General features: G+C 39.9%; 15 non-coding genes across 15 annotated transcripts; all 15 read left to right on the top strand.

Moving 5' to 3' along the window:
- The first annotated feature begins 65 nt into the window (after window positions 1-65).
- On the top strand, window positions 66-184 carry LOC124319840. The gene has a single exon (XR_006913535.1). It is a non-coding gene; the product is annotated as a 5S ribosomal RNA (ribosomal RNA).
- Window positions 185-1,419: 1,235 nt separating this feature from the next.
- LOC124319839 lies at window positions 1,420-1,538 on the top strand. The gene has a single exon (XR_006913534.1). It is a non-coding gene; the product is annotated as a 5S ribosomal RNA (ribosomal RNA).
- A 754-nt stretch (window positions 1,539-2,292) lies between these two features.
- LOC124319866 lies at window positions 2,293-2,514 on the top strand. The gene has a single exon (XR_006913562.1). It is a non-coding gene; the product is annotated as a small nucleolar RNA U3 (small nucleolar RNA).
- A 510-nt stretch (window positions 2,515-3,024) lies between these two features.
- On the top strand, window positions 3,025-3,215 carry LOC124319858. The gene has a single exon (XR_006913554.1). It is a non-coding gene; the product is annotated as a U2 spliceosomal RNA (small nuclear RNA).
- A 509-nt stretch (window positions 3,216-3,724) lies between these two features.
- Window positions 3,725-3,888, top strand: LOC124319850. The gene has a single exon (XR_006913545.1). It is a non-coding gene; the product is annotated as a U1 spliceosomal RNA (small nuclear RNA).
- A 686-nt stretch (window positions 3,889-4,574) lies between these two features.
- Window positions 4,575-4,716, top strand: LOC124319872. Its single transcript, XR_006913569.1, has one exon. It is a non-coding gene; the product is annotated as a U4 spliceosomal RNA (small nuclear RNA).
- Window positions 4,717-5,290: 574 nt separating this feature from the next.
- On the top strand, window positions 5,291-5,413 carry LOC124319882. Its single transcript, XR_006913579.1, has one exon. It is a non-coding gene; the product is annotated as a U5 spliceosomal RNA (small nuclear RNA).
- A 203-nt stretch (window positions 5,414-5,616) lies between these two features.
- Window positions 5,617-5,735, top strand: LOC124319838. The gene has a single exon (XR_006913533.1). It is a non-coding gene; the product is annotated as a 5S ribosomal RNA (ribosomal RNA).
- Window positions 5,736-6,483: 748 nt separating this feature from the next.
- Window positions 6,484-6,602, top strand: LOC124319837. Its single transcript, XR_006913531.1, has one exon. It is a non-coding gene; the product is annotated as a 5S ribosomal RNA (ribosomal RNA).
- A 754-nt stretch (window positions 6,603-7,356) lies between these two features.
- On the top strand, window positions 7,357-7,578 carry LOC124319865. The gene has a single exon (XR_006913561.1). It is a non-coding gene; the product is annotated as a small nucleolar RNA U3 (small nucleolar RNA).
- A 510-nt stretch (window positions 7,579-8,088) lies between these two features.
- LOC124319857 lies at window positions 8,089-8,279 on the top strand. Its single transcript, XR_006913553.1, has one exon. It is a non-coding gene; the product is annotated as a U2 spliceosomal RNA (small nuclear RNA).
- Window positions 8,280-8,788: 509 nt separating this feature from the next.
- On the top strand, window positions 8,789-8,952 carry LOC124319849. Its single transcript, XR_006913544.1, has one exon. It is a non-coding gene; the product is annotated as a U1 spliceosomal RNA (small nuclear RNA).
- Window positions 8,953-9,638: 686 nt separating this feature from the next.
- LOC124319874 lies at window positions 9,639-9,780 on the top strand. The gene has a single exon (XR_006913571.1). It is a non-coding gene; the product is annotated as a U4 spliceosomal RNA (small nuclear RNA).
- Window positions 9,781-10,354: 574 nt separating this feature from the next.
- On the top strand, window positions 10,355-10,477 carry LOC124319881. The gene has a single exon (XR_006913578.1). It is a non-coding gene; the product is annotated as a U5 spliceosomal RNA (small nuclear RNA).
- Window positions 10,478-10,680: 203 nt separating this feature from the next.
- LOC124319836 lies at window positions 10,681-10,799 on the top strand. Its single transcript, XR_006913530.1, has one exon. It is a non-coding gene; the product is annotated as a 5S ribosomal RNA (ribosomal RNA).
- Window positions 10,800-11,273: the final 474 nt, after the last annotated feature.

The following is an 11,273-nucleotide window of genomic DNA, read 5'->3' as shown; positions in this document are numbered from 1 at the left end:
ATAAATCTCAAGCACAAGTAATAGATTAGAGGCGAATATGGTCGGGTAATTGCGTCTAGTTTAATGTCAACGGCCATACCACATAGAACTCACCCGGTCTCGTCAGCTCCCGGAAGTTAAGCTATGTCGGGTCCCGTTAGTACTTGGATGGGTGACCGCTTGGGAATACGGGATGCTGTTGGCATGGAATTATTTTATTTTTGTGAATCCAATTGAATTGAAGTGCTTCCCAAGATGGGTGATACTACATGGACTACAATGTATTATTTTGGCATTAGTTGAAAATGGAAGGAACGTATTTTTTACTGGATATTGCCTACTAGACGTCCTCCAACCTCTTTGTTGCTGAAAGATATTTGAAACGCCGTGCGCGAAGCGCACGGCACAGCCGAGAGGCTACTAGACGTCCTCCAACCTCTTTGTTGCTGAAAGATATTTGAAACGCCGTGCGCGAAGCGCACGGCACAGCCGAGAGGCTTGTACGTTGGTGGTTTCTTCGGGCAGCTCTATCTAATCTCTCTGGCTCTGAGATCCTTATGCAACGCAAGCTAAGTAAAGCGCGAAGCGCACGGCACAGCCGAGAGGCTTGTACGTTGGTGGTTTCTTCGGGCAGCTCTATCTAATCTCTCTGACTCTGAGATCCTTATGCAACGCAAGCTAAGTAAGGGAAGCAATCGTTAGCCTTATGACACTTGGATTGTTGGCTCATTGATCGGACATCCCCGGAACGAGAAAATTAAAAATGACAGTTAGCCAAAAATAGTGGCGTTTGGAAATATTATCAAATTTTATATTCGGTTGTCCATTGACAAATGTACTTATATGTCCTCGTTTGTTTGGCTAAGGTTGGTGTGTATTTCGAACAGAAAGTACAGCCGAGAGGCTACTAGACGTCCTCCAACCTCTTTGTTGCTGAAAGATATTTGAAACGCCGTGCGCGAAGCGCACGGCACAGCCGAGAGGCTTGTACGTTGGTGGTTTCTTCGGGCAGCTCTATCTAATCTCTCTGGCTCTGAGATCCTTATGCAACGCAAGCTAAGTAAAGCGCGAAGCGCACGGCACAGCCGAGAGGCTTGTACGTTGGTGGTTTCTTCGGGCAGCTCTATCTAATCTCTCTGACTCTGAGATCCTTATGCAACGCAAGCTAAGTAAGGGAAGCAATCGTTAGCCTTATGACACTTGGATTGTTGGCTCATTGATCGGACATCCCCGGAACGAGAAAATTAAAAATGACAGTTAGCCAAAAATAGTGGCGTTTGGAAATATTATCAAATTTTATATTCGGTTGTCCATTGACAAATGTACTTATATGTCCTCGTTTGTTTGGCTAAGGTTGGTGTGTATTTCGAACAGAAAGTAAGCAAGCATTAGAACTAGATTTAGAGGCGAATATGGTCGGGTAATGGCGACTGAATTTATGTCAACGGCCATACCACATAGAACTCACCCGGTCTCGTCAGCTCCCGGAAGTTAAGCTATGTCGGGTCCCGTTAGTACTTGGATGGGTGACCGCTTGGGAATACGGGATGCTGTTGGCATGGTGTAATTTTATTTTTGCTCCCCAAGTTAGATGAGACATGGAATATAATGTATTCTTTAGGTATTAGTTGAAAAGGGTATTGCTGGGACTTTGATTAATGATACCATATATTGTAGAACGCATGTTTGTTTGATCTCGGTAGTTTTAACGACAAAAAAAAAGATAGAGGTTTGGCTATTTTGTTGAGGCTGTTGCATGACGCCCACTCACTGGCACGATCCCACTACTGCCGAACACGGGAACTTTTGGCTGCTAGGTTTCCCTCCTGACCCACTACGCTCCTCCTTAGCTAACCTGCACCTACTAGATTCCTCTAGCAGATCCATGCTGATGTCAAGCTTAGTGCGGGCACCTGATCAACATGCGGTATCACGAAACAGGGCTCCTAAACTCAAGCCATCCACTCTACCAAGCCTCCCCGAAGCAGGATTATAGGTGCACGCCAAACACCCAGCTGATAAATGGGCTCTCAATCGATAATACATTACTGTAATAAATTGATTTGATGAGCACGCGGATTCTTTATTGTGTCCAAAATTGGTCTCGTCACTTGTTCTATAACTATTAAAGAGCTTCTCGGTGTTTCAATAAATGAACAAAATGCAAGACCTGACAATGTATGTACTGTGTGCGTCAAGTATTGCAAATCTCAATTTAATATTCCGAAATATCGATCTATGCACTGTAATTTACGCCAAAGCTCATTGATCGTACAAACCTTATTTAGAGTTCTGCAAAATAACATTGCATTTAAGATCATACTTCACAGGATCATTTCTGTAGTATATCTTGACTTGTTTCCCACCAGAAACTTGTCTCCTTTCAACCCACGATGACGAGTTAAGACGCTGGTTTCTGAGCGTGAAACAGGCTGTGAGTGTAGCTGTCTCGACAGCATCAAACACAGTCATTGAGGACCGTTTCCGTTAAATCCATGTGAAATAGCGGAAGGAAACTAGCGTGTTCAGAGTGGTTGAGATGATAAAACAAATTTAAATTCTTGAAAATCTAAAGAGATAAATCTTAATAATAATTCCAGGTATTCGTGTCCTTAAATCATCTGCTTGTATGGCAAAATAAATTGTGAAAGTGAGGTTGGTCAATTTGAGGATGTGTCATGACTTTATGATCGTATTGCATTCTTTTAGTTATTGTTATTTAATCATGATTAATTATCGTTCAGAGCTTTTGTCGTCAGGTGGCGTGGCAAAGCCATATTCTGAAAAAAAAGGACCTAGTGTGATAACGAGAGTAAAATTTGCAACGCCTTCAGCGTAAATTGTATCTCCCTTAATACAGTATGAGCATAATAAAACAAATGAAAATGAACTTTATAAGCATCAAGTGGTCGCGTCTGGAAAAATGAACAACTCAATATTTTATAGCATTTCTTGAATGTTTTGAGTGATATGAGTATTCTTCGTACACCACCGGAAATGTGTTGAACCTCAGTGGTTATTTTGGGCAGTAATCCTTGTAACATTATCGCTTCTCGGCCTTTTGGCTAAGATCAAAGTGTAGTATCTGTTCTTATCAGCTTAATATCTGATACGGGTTCAAATGGACCCCAGAATATTAAACTGATTTTTGGCATACGGTGGGAATACAGTGCTTGCACTGCTCCCGCCACGGGTTGACCCGGTATTGCAGTACCTCCGGGATCGGCTCACCCTCTATGAGGGAGAACATATTGAATAAAACAGAAATTGTCTTAGCACCGTATAATAAAAGACCATGTATAATTGCAAAACTGTCATGTAGACATGTTTGTAATTTTTTCTAATTGTATTTTTTTCGTAATATCAAGAAAAGCATAAAAAAATACGTACTTGATTGTGTTAACTAATTAGTACTGTTCATCTTTCGATGTGATGTTTTTTTTTTAAATATGAAGATGCGTGTATTTTCATATGAAAAGTCGATTTTCTTATTTTCTTATTTGCCAATTGGACGACCAAATGAAAAAAAACAAGCAATTTGTTTCTTGAAAAGTATTTGCAAAGATCAAGACCATGAAATAAATACTGAGCTTTATTTACTATATTTTGCTCGAGTTCGTAATTCAAGTCGATGAAAGAAAGTGGGTGGTATTCTCTAAACGTCAGTCAAATACTTGAACACTCTTTGTCAATATTGTTCTGCTGTATACAAAGTATTAAACAAAGTGAAAAAGCATCCACAATCATACTTACCTGGCTCAGAGGCAACCATGATCACCAAGGTGGTTCCTCCAGGGCGAGGCCTTTCCATTGCACTAAGGATGGGCTGACCCTTGCGATTAATCCAAATGTGATTAACTCGGGAGTACAATTTTTGGTAGTGGGGGACTGCGTTCGCGCCGTTCCCTGAACACACTATAAATGTAAGAAAAATTCTTGTCATCTGCCGGAAGTTGAACTAAATCTGGTCCCGTTAGTAAACGGTAGGGTTGACCGCTTGGGAATACGCGAAGCATCAGATTTTCTTTCTGGGAAGAAACAACAAAGTAATGAAATTCATGTTTAGCTACTTTAATATAAATCATCATGGCCAATGGATTGGCCGTGATCGTCTAGTGGTTAGGACCCTACGTTGTGGTACCTACTAGATATGAATCCGTAGTAACCCAGGTTCGAATCCTGGTCACGGCAAGGAAAACTGATTTTTCACGTCAACACGCAGATTAACTATAAATTTTGTTTGGTTGGAAAGTAATGCTCGCTCACTTCAATAGTTCATAATGTGAAAAACAATTTGGAATGAAAACCTGAAATTCCCCCTCCCTTTTTTTGTGTGTGCAGGAAGTTGTTGAAATGTATGGAAGAAAAATACACATTTACAGAATTTCAAGTATTTGACCCGATATTAAGACAAAAATTATTTCATGTATGTAATGAACTGTCCCCTGTTGGTATTAGTCCAATGGGAGATGGAAATTAAAATTTGCCTAGGGTAATCTAAATGAATATTTCTGAACGAAATTGTTGGTCCAACACGTCCAAGCAGAACGAATTCAGCAAATGCTTAAGTAGACTTGCTTTTCTGATTATAATTTAGCTTTGCGCAGTGGCAATATCATAACCAATGAGGGTCTCCCGAGGTGTGATTATTGCTAGTTGAAAACTTTAACCAATACCCCGCCACGATGAAGTGAAATAATCTTTGTCGTCGGCAATTTTTGATAGCTCCATCAGGAGCATTTCAGCGTACAAGAAAAAAAAAATTACAGTCAGTTAGAAAAATTGGAGTGTTGCATAGTGTGTTTATAACATTAAACGGTGAAAGTGAAATCGTATAAGTGATTTTTGTTTCCATTTAGTTGGTATTGCACGTCAGACAAGGCTGATTAATTCGTTCGCTGAAGGCCATTAATATCAGTCAGTTGGAACATTGTGAACACGGGGAAAATATTTGAAAAGGTGATTCCAAATGACAAGGTGAAAAGATTCCACCATGTTTAAAGGGGAAGTTCAATAAATTGTTAACCGCTGTAGGGTGAATGTCGGGGTAAACATCTGATCCCACCACCTACGTGTTGGGCTTGTACCATAAAGATCGTTCATTTTTTTCAAAAATAACACTGCGCACAACTGTTTCGTTCAAAAACATGTTAACGAGCTTTATACATGATATTTACTTTAAAATAACTGTACCCATTGATAAAGAATTGCACAAGGATTTTGATATGTAAACGCATGTTTCGAAAAAAAACCTTACAAGCGCACTTCAAAATTTTGAAATGAATATAAATACAAGGCATACCACTGTTATTTACTCTGGTTTCTAATCAATACCCGGATAAATCTTTCGCCTTTTACTAAAGATTTCCGTGGTTAGGAGCATTGATGAGTCTATATGACTTATTTTTTTAACGCCCGGTCTTCTGATTGGGCACTTTGAATAAATGAAAAATTAAAAACGTCTGTATGCGGAAACAAAGATATTCTACTACTACATACTGACAACATTTGTAAAATGACAAACTGATAGTTTTTCGGTGGTTTTGGTAAGATTAGTGTGTATTTCAAAAAGATAAATCTCAAGCACAAGTAATAGATTAGAGGCGAATATGGTCGGGTAATTGCGTCTAGTTTAATGTCAACGGCCATACCACATAGAACTCACCCGGTCTCGTCAGCTCCCGGAAGTTAAGCTATGTCGGGTCCCGTTAGTACTTGGATGGGTGACCGCTTGGGAATACGGGATGCTGTTGGCATGGAATTATTTTATTTTTGTGAATCCAATTGAATTGAAGTGCTTCCCAAGATGGGTGATACTACATGGACTACAATGTATTATTTTGGCATTAGTTGAAAATGGAAGGAACGTATTTTTTACTGGATATTGCCTACTAGACGTCCTCCAACCTCTTTGTTGCTGAAAGATATTTGAAACGCCGTGCGCGAAGCGCACGGCACAGCCGAGAGGCTACTAGACGTCCTCCAACCTCTTTGTTGCTGAAAGATATTTGAAACGCCGTGCGCGAAGCGCACGGCACAGCCGAGAGGCTTGTACGTTGGTGGTTTCTTCGGGCAGCTCTATCTAATCTCTCTGGCTCTGAGATCCTTATGCAACGCAAGCTAAGTAAAGCGCGAAGCGCACGGCACAGCCGAGAGGCTTGTACGTTGGTGGTTTCTTCGGGCAGCTCTATCTAATCTCTCTGACTCTGAGATCCTTATGCAACGCAAGCTAAGTAAGGGAAGCAATCGTTAGCCTTATGACACTTGGATTGTTGGCTCATTGATCGGACATCCCCGGAACGAGAAAATTAAAAATGACAGTTAGCCAAAAATAGTGGCGTTTGGAAATATTATCAAATTTTATATTCGGTTGTCCATTGACAAATGTACTTATATGTCCTCGTTTGTTTGGCTAAGGTTGGTGTGTATTTCGAACAGAAAGTAAGCAAGCATTAGAACTAGATTTAGAGGCGAATATGGTCGGGTAATGGCGACTGAATTGATGTCAACGGCCATACCACATAGAACTCACCCGGTCTCGTCAGCTCCCGGAAGTTAAGCTATGTCGGGTCCCGTTAGTACTTGGATGGGTGACCGCTTGGGAATACGGGATGCTGTTGGCATGGTGTAATTTTATTTTTGCTCCCCAAGTTAGATGAGACATGGAATATAATGTATTCTTTAGGTATTAGTTGAAAAGGGTATTGCTGGGACTTTGATTAATGATACCATATATTGTAGAACGCATGTTTGTTTGATCTCGGTAGTTTTAACGACAAAAAAAAAGATAGAGGTTTGGCTATTTTGTTGAGGCTGTTGCATGACGCCCACTCACTGGCACGATCCCACTACTGCCGAACACGGGAACTTTTGGCTGCTAGGTTTCCCTCCTGACCCACTACGCTCCTCCTTAGCTAACCTGCACCTACTAGATTCCTCTAGCAGATCCATGCTGATGTCAAGCTTAGTGCGGGCACCTGATCAACATGCGGTATCACGAAACAGGGCTCCTAAACTCAAGCCATCCACTCTACCAAGCCTCCCCGAAGCAGGATTATAGGTGCACGCCAAACACCCAGCTGATAAATGGGCTCTCAATCGATAATACATTACTGTAATAAATTGATTTGATGAGCACGCGGATTCTTTATTGTGTCCAAAATTGGTCTCGTCACTTGTTCTATAACTATTAAAGAGCTTCTCGGTGTTTCAATAAATGAACAAAATGCAAGACCTGACAATGTATGTACTGTGTGCGTCAAGTATTGCAAATCTCAATTTAATATTCCGAAATATCGATCTATGCACTGTAATTTACGCCAAAGCTCATTGATCGTACAAACCTTATTTAGAGTTCTGCAAAATAACATTGCATTTAAGATCATACTTCACAGGATCATTTCTGTAGTATATCTTGACTTGTTTCCCACCAGAAACTTGTCTCCTTTCAACCCACGATGACGAGTTAAGACGCTGGTTTCTGAGCGTGAAACAGGCTGTGAGTGTAGCTGTCTCGACAGCATCAAACACAGTCATTGAGGACCGTTTCCGTTAAATCCATGTGAAATAGCGGAAGGAAACTAGCGTGTTCAGAGTGGTTGAGATGATAAAACAAATTTAAATTCTTGAAAATCTAAAGAGATAAATCTTAATAATAATTCCAGGTATTCGTGTCCTTAAATCATCTGCTTGTATGGCAAAATAAATTGTGAAAGTGAGGTTGGTCAATTTGAGGATGTGTCATGACTTTATGATCGTATTGCATTCTTTTAGTTATTGTTATTTAATCATGATTAATTATCGTTCAGAGCTTTTGTCGTCAGGTGGCGTGGCAAAGCCATATTCTGAAAAAAAAGGACCTAGTGTGATAACGAGAGTAAAATTTGCAACGCCTTCAGCGTAAATTGTATCTCCCTTAATACAGTATGAGCATAATAAAACAAATGAAAATGAACTTTATAAGCATCAAGTGGTCGCGTCTGGAAAAATGAACAACTCAATATTTTATAGCATTTCTTGAATGTTTTGAGTGATATGAGTATTCTTCGTACACCACCGGAAATGTGTTGAACCTCAGTGGTTATTTTGGGCAGTAATCCTTGTAACATTATCGCTTCTCGGCCTTTTGGCTAAGATCAAAGTGTAGTATCTGTTCTTATCAGCTTAATATCTGATACGGGTTCAAATGGACCCCAGAATATTAAACTGATTTTTGGCATACGGTGGGAATACAGTGCTTGCACTGCTCCCGCCACGGGTTGACCCGGTATTGCAGTACCTCCGGGATCGGCTCACCCTCTATGAGGGAGAACATATTGAATAAAACAGAAATTGTCTTAGCACCGTATAATAAAAGACCATGTATAATTGCAAAACTGTCATGTAGACATGTTTGTAATTTTTTCTAATTGTATTTTTTTCGTAATATCAAGAAAAGCATAAAAAAATACGTACTTGATTGTGTTAACTAATTAGTACTGTTCATCTTTCGATGTGATGTTTTTTTTTAAAATATGAAGATGCGTGTATTTTCATATGAAAAGTCGATTTTCTTATTTTCTTATTTGCCAATTGGACGACCAAATGAAAAAAAACAAGCAATTTGTTTCTTGAAAAGTATTTGCAAAGATCAAGACCATGAAATAAATACTGAGCTTTATTTACTATATTTTGCTCGAGTTCGTAATTCAAGTCGATGAAAGAAAGTGGGTGGTATTCTCTAAACGTCAGTCAAATACTTGAACACTCTTTGTCAATATTGTTCTGCTGTATACAAAGTATTAAACAAAGTGAAAAAGCATCCACAATCATACTTACCTGGCTCAGAGGCAACCATGATCACCAAGGTGGTTCCTCCAGGGCGAGGCCTTTCCATTGCACTAAGGATGGGCTGACCCTTGCGATTAATCCAAATGTGATTAACTCGGGAGTACAATTTTTGGTAGTGGGGGACTGCGTTCGCGCCGTTCCCTGAACACACTATAAATGTAAGAAAAATTCTTGTCATCTGCCGGAAGTTGAACTAAATCTGGTCCCGTTAGTAAACGGTAGGGTTGACCGCTTGGGAATACGCGAAGCATCAGATTTTCTTTCTGGGAAGAAACAACAAAGTAATGAAATTCATGTTTAGCTACTTTAATATAAATCATCATGGCCAATGGATTGGCCGTGATCGTCTAGTGGTTAGGACCCTACGTTGTGGTACCTACTAGATATGAATCCGTAGTAACCCAGGTTCGAATCCTGGTCACGGCACTGAAAACTGATTTTTCACGTCAACACGCAGATTAACTATAAATTTTGTTTGGTTGGAAAGTAATGCTCGCTCACTTCAATAGTTCATAATGTGAAAAACAATTTGGAATGAAAACCTGAAATTCCCCCTCCCTTTTTTTGTGTGTGCAGGAAGTTGTTGAAATGTATGGAAGAAAAATACACATTTACAGAATTTCAAGTATTTGACCCGATATTAAGACAAAAATTATTTCATGTATGTAATGAACTGTCCCCTGTTGGTATTAGTCCAATGGGAGATGGAAATTAAAATTTGCCTAGGGTAATCTAAATGAATATTTCTGAACGAAATTGTTGGTCCAACACGTCCAAGCAGAACGAATTCAGCAAATGCTTAAGTAGACTTGCTTTTCTGATTATAATTTAGCTTTGCGCAGTGGCAATATCATAACCAATGAGGGTCTCCCGAGGTGTGATTATTGCTAGTTGAAAATTTTAACCAATACCCCGCCACGATGAAGTGAAATAATCTTTGTCGTCGGCAATTTTTGATAGCTCCATCAGGAGCATTTCAGCGTACAAGAAAAAAAAAATTACAGTCAGTTAGAAAAATTGGAGTGTTGCATAGTGTGTTTATAACATTAAACGGTGAAAGTGAAATCGTATAAGTGATTTTTGTTTCCATTTAGTTGGTATTGCACGTCAGACAAGGCTGATTAATTCGTTCGCTGAAGGCCATTAATATCAGTCAGTTGGAACATTGTGAACACGGGGAAAATATTTGAAAAGGTGATTCCAAATGACAAGGTGAAAAGATTCCACCATGTTTAAAGGGGAAGTTCAATAAATTGTTAACCGCTGTAGGGTGAATGTCGGGGTAAACATCTGATCCCACCACCTACGTGTTGGGCTTGTACCATAAAGATCGTTCATTTTTTTCAAAAATAACACTGCGCACAACTGTTTCGTTCAAAAACATGTTAACGAGCTTTATACATGATATTTACTTTAAAATAACTGTACCCATTGATAAAGAATTGCACAAGGATTTTGATATGTAAACGCATGTTTCGAAAAAAAACCTTACAAGCGCACTTCAAAATTTTGAAATGAATATAAATACAAGGCATACCACTGTTATTTACTCTGGTTTCTAATCAATACCCGGATAAATCTTTCGCCTTTTACTAAAGATTTCCGTGGTTAGGAGCATTGATGAGTCTATATGACTTATTTTTTTAACGCCCGGTCTTCTGATTGGGCACTTTGAATAAATGAAAAATTAAAAACGTCTGTATGCGGAAACAAAGATATTCTACTACTACATACTGACAACATTTGTAAAATGACAAACTGATAGTTTTTCGGTGGTTTTGGTAAGATTAGTGTGTATTTCAAAAAGATAAATCTCAAGCACAAGTAATAGATTAGAGGCGAATATGGTCGGGTAATTGCGTCTAGTTTAATGTCAACGGCCATACCACATAGAACTCACCCGGTCTCGTCAGCTCCCGGAAGTTAAGCTATGTCGGGTCCCGTTAGTACTTGGATGGGTGACCGCTTGGGAATACGGGATGCTGTTGGCATGGAATTATTTTATTTTTGTGAATCCAATTGAATTGAAGTGCTTCCCAAGATGGGTGATACTACATGGACTACAATGTATTATTTTGGCATTAGTTGAAAATGGAAGGAACGTATTTTTTACTGGATATTGCCTACTAGACGTCCTCCAACCTCTTTGTTGCTGAAAGATATTTGAAACGCCGTGCGCGAAGCGCACGGCACAGCCGAGAGGCTACTAGACGTCCTCCAACCTCTTTGTTGCTGAAAGATATTTGAAACGCCGTGCGCGAAGCGCACGGCACAGCCGAGAGGCTTGTACGTTGGTGGTTTCTTCGGGCAGCTCTATCTAATCTCTCTGGCTCTGAGATCCTTATGCAACGCAAGCTAAGTAAAGCGCGAAGCGCACGGCACAGCCGAGAGGCTTGTACGTTGGTGGTTTCTTCGGGCAGCTCTATCTAATCTCTCTGACTCTGAGATCCTTATGCAACGCAAGC

This window comes from Daphnia pulicaria, unplaced genomic scaffold (genome assembly GCF_021234035.1).
Source record: "Daphnia pulicaria isolate SC F1-1A unplaced genomic scaffold, SC_F0-13Bv2 h1tg000212l, whole genome shotgun sequence".
Classification (NCBI taxonomy): Eukaryota; Metazoa; Arthropoda; class Branchiopoda; order Diplostraca; family Daphniidae; genus Daphnia; species Daphnia pulicaria.
Note: the sequence above shows the minus strand (reverse complement) of the source record. Positions and strands in the feature narration are given on the sequence as shown.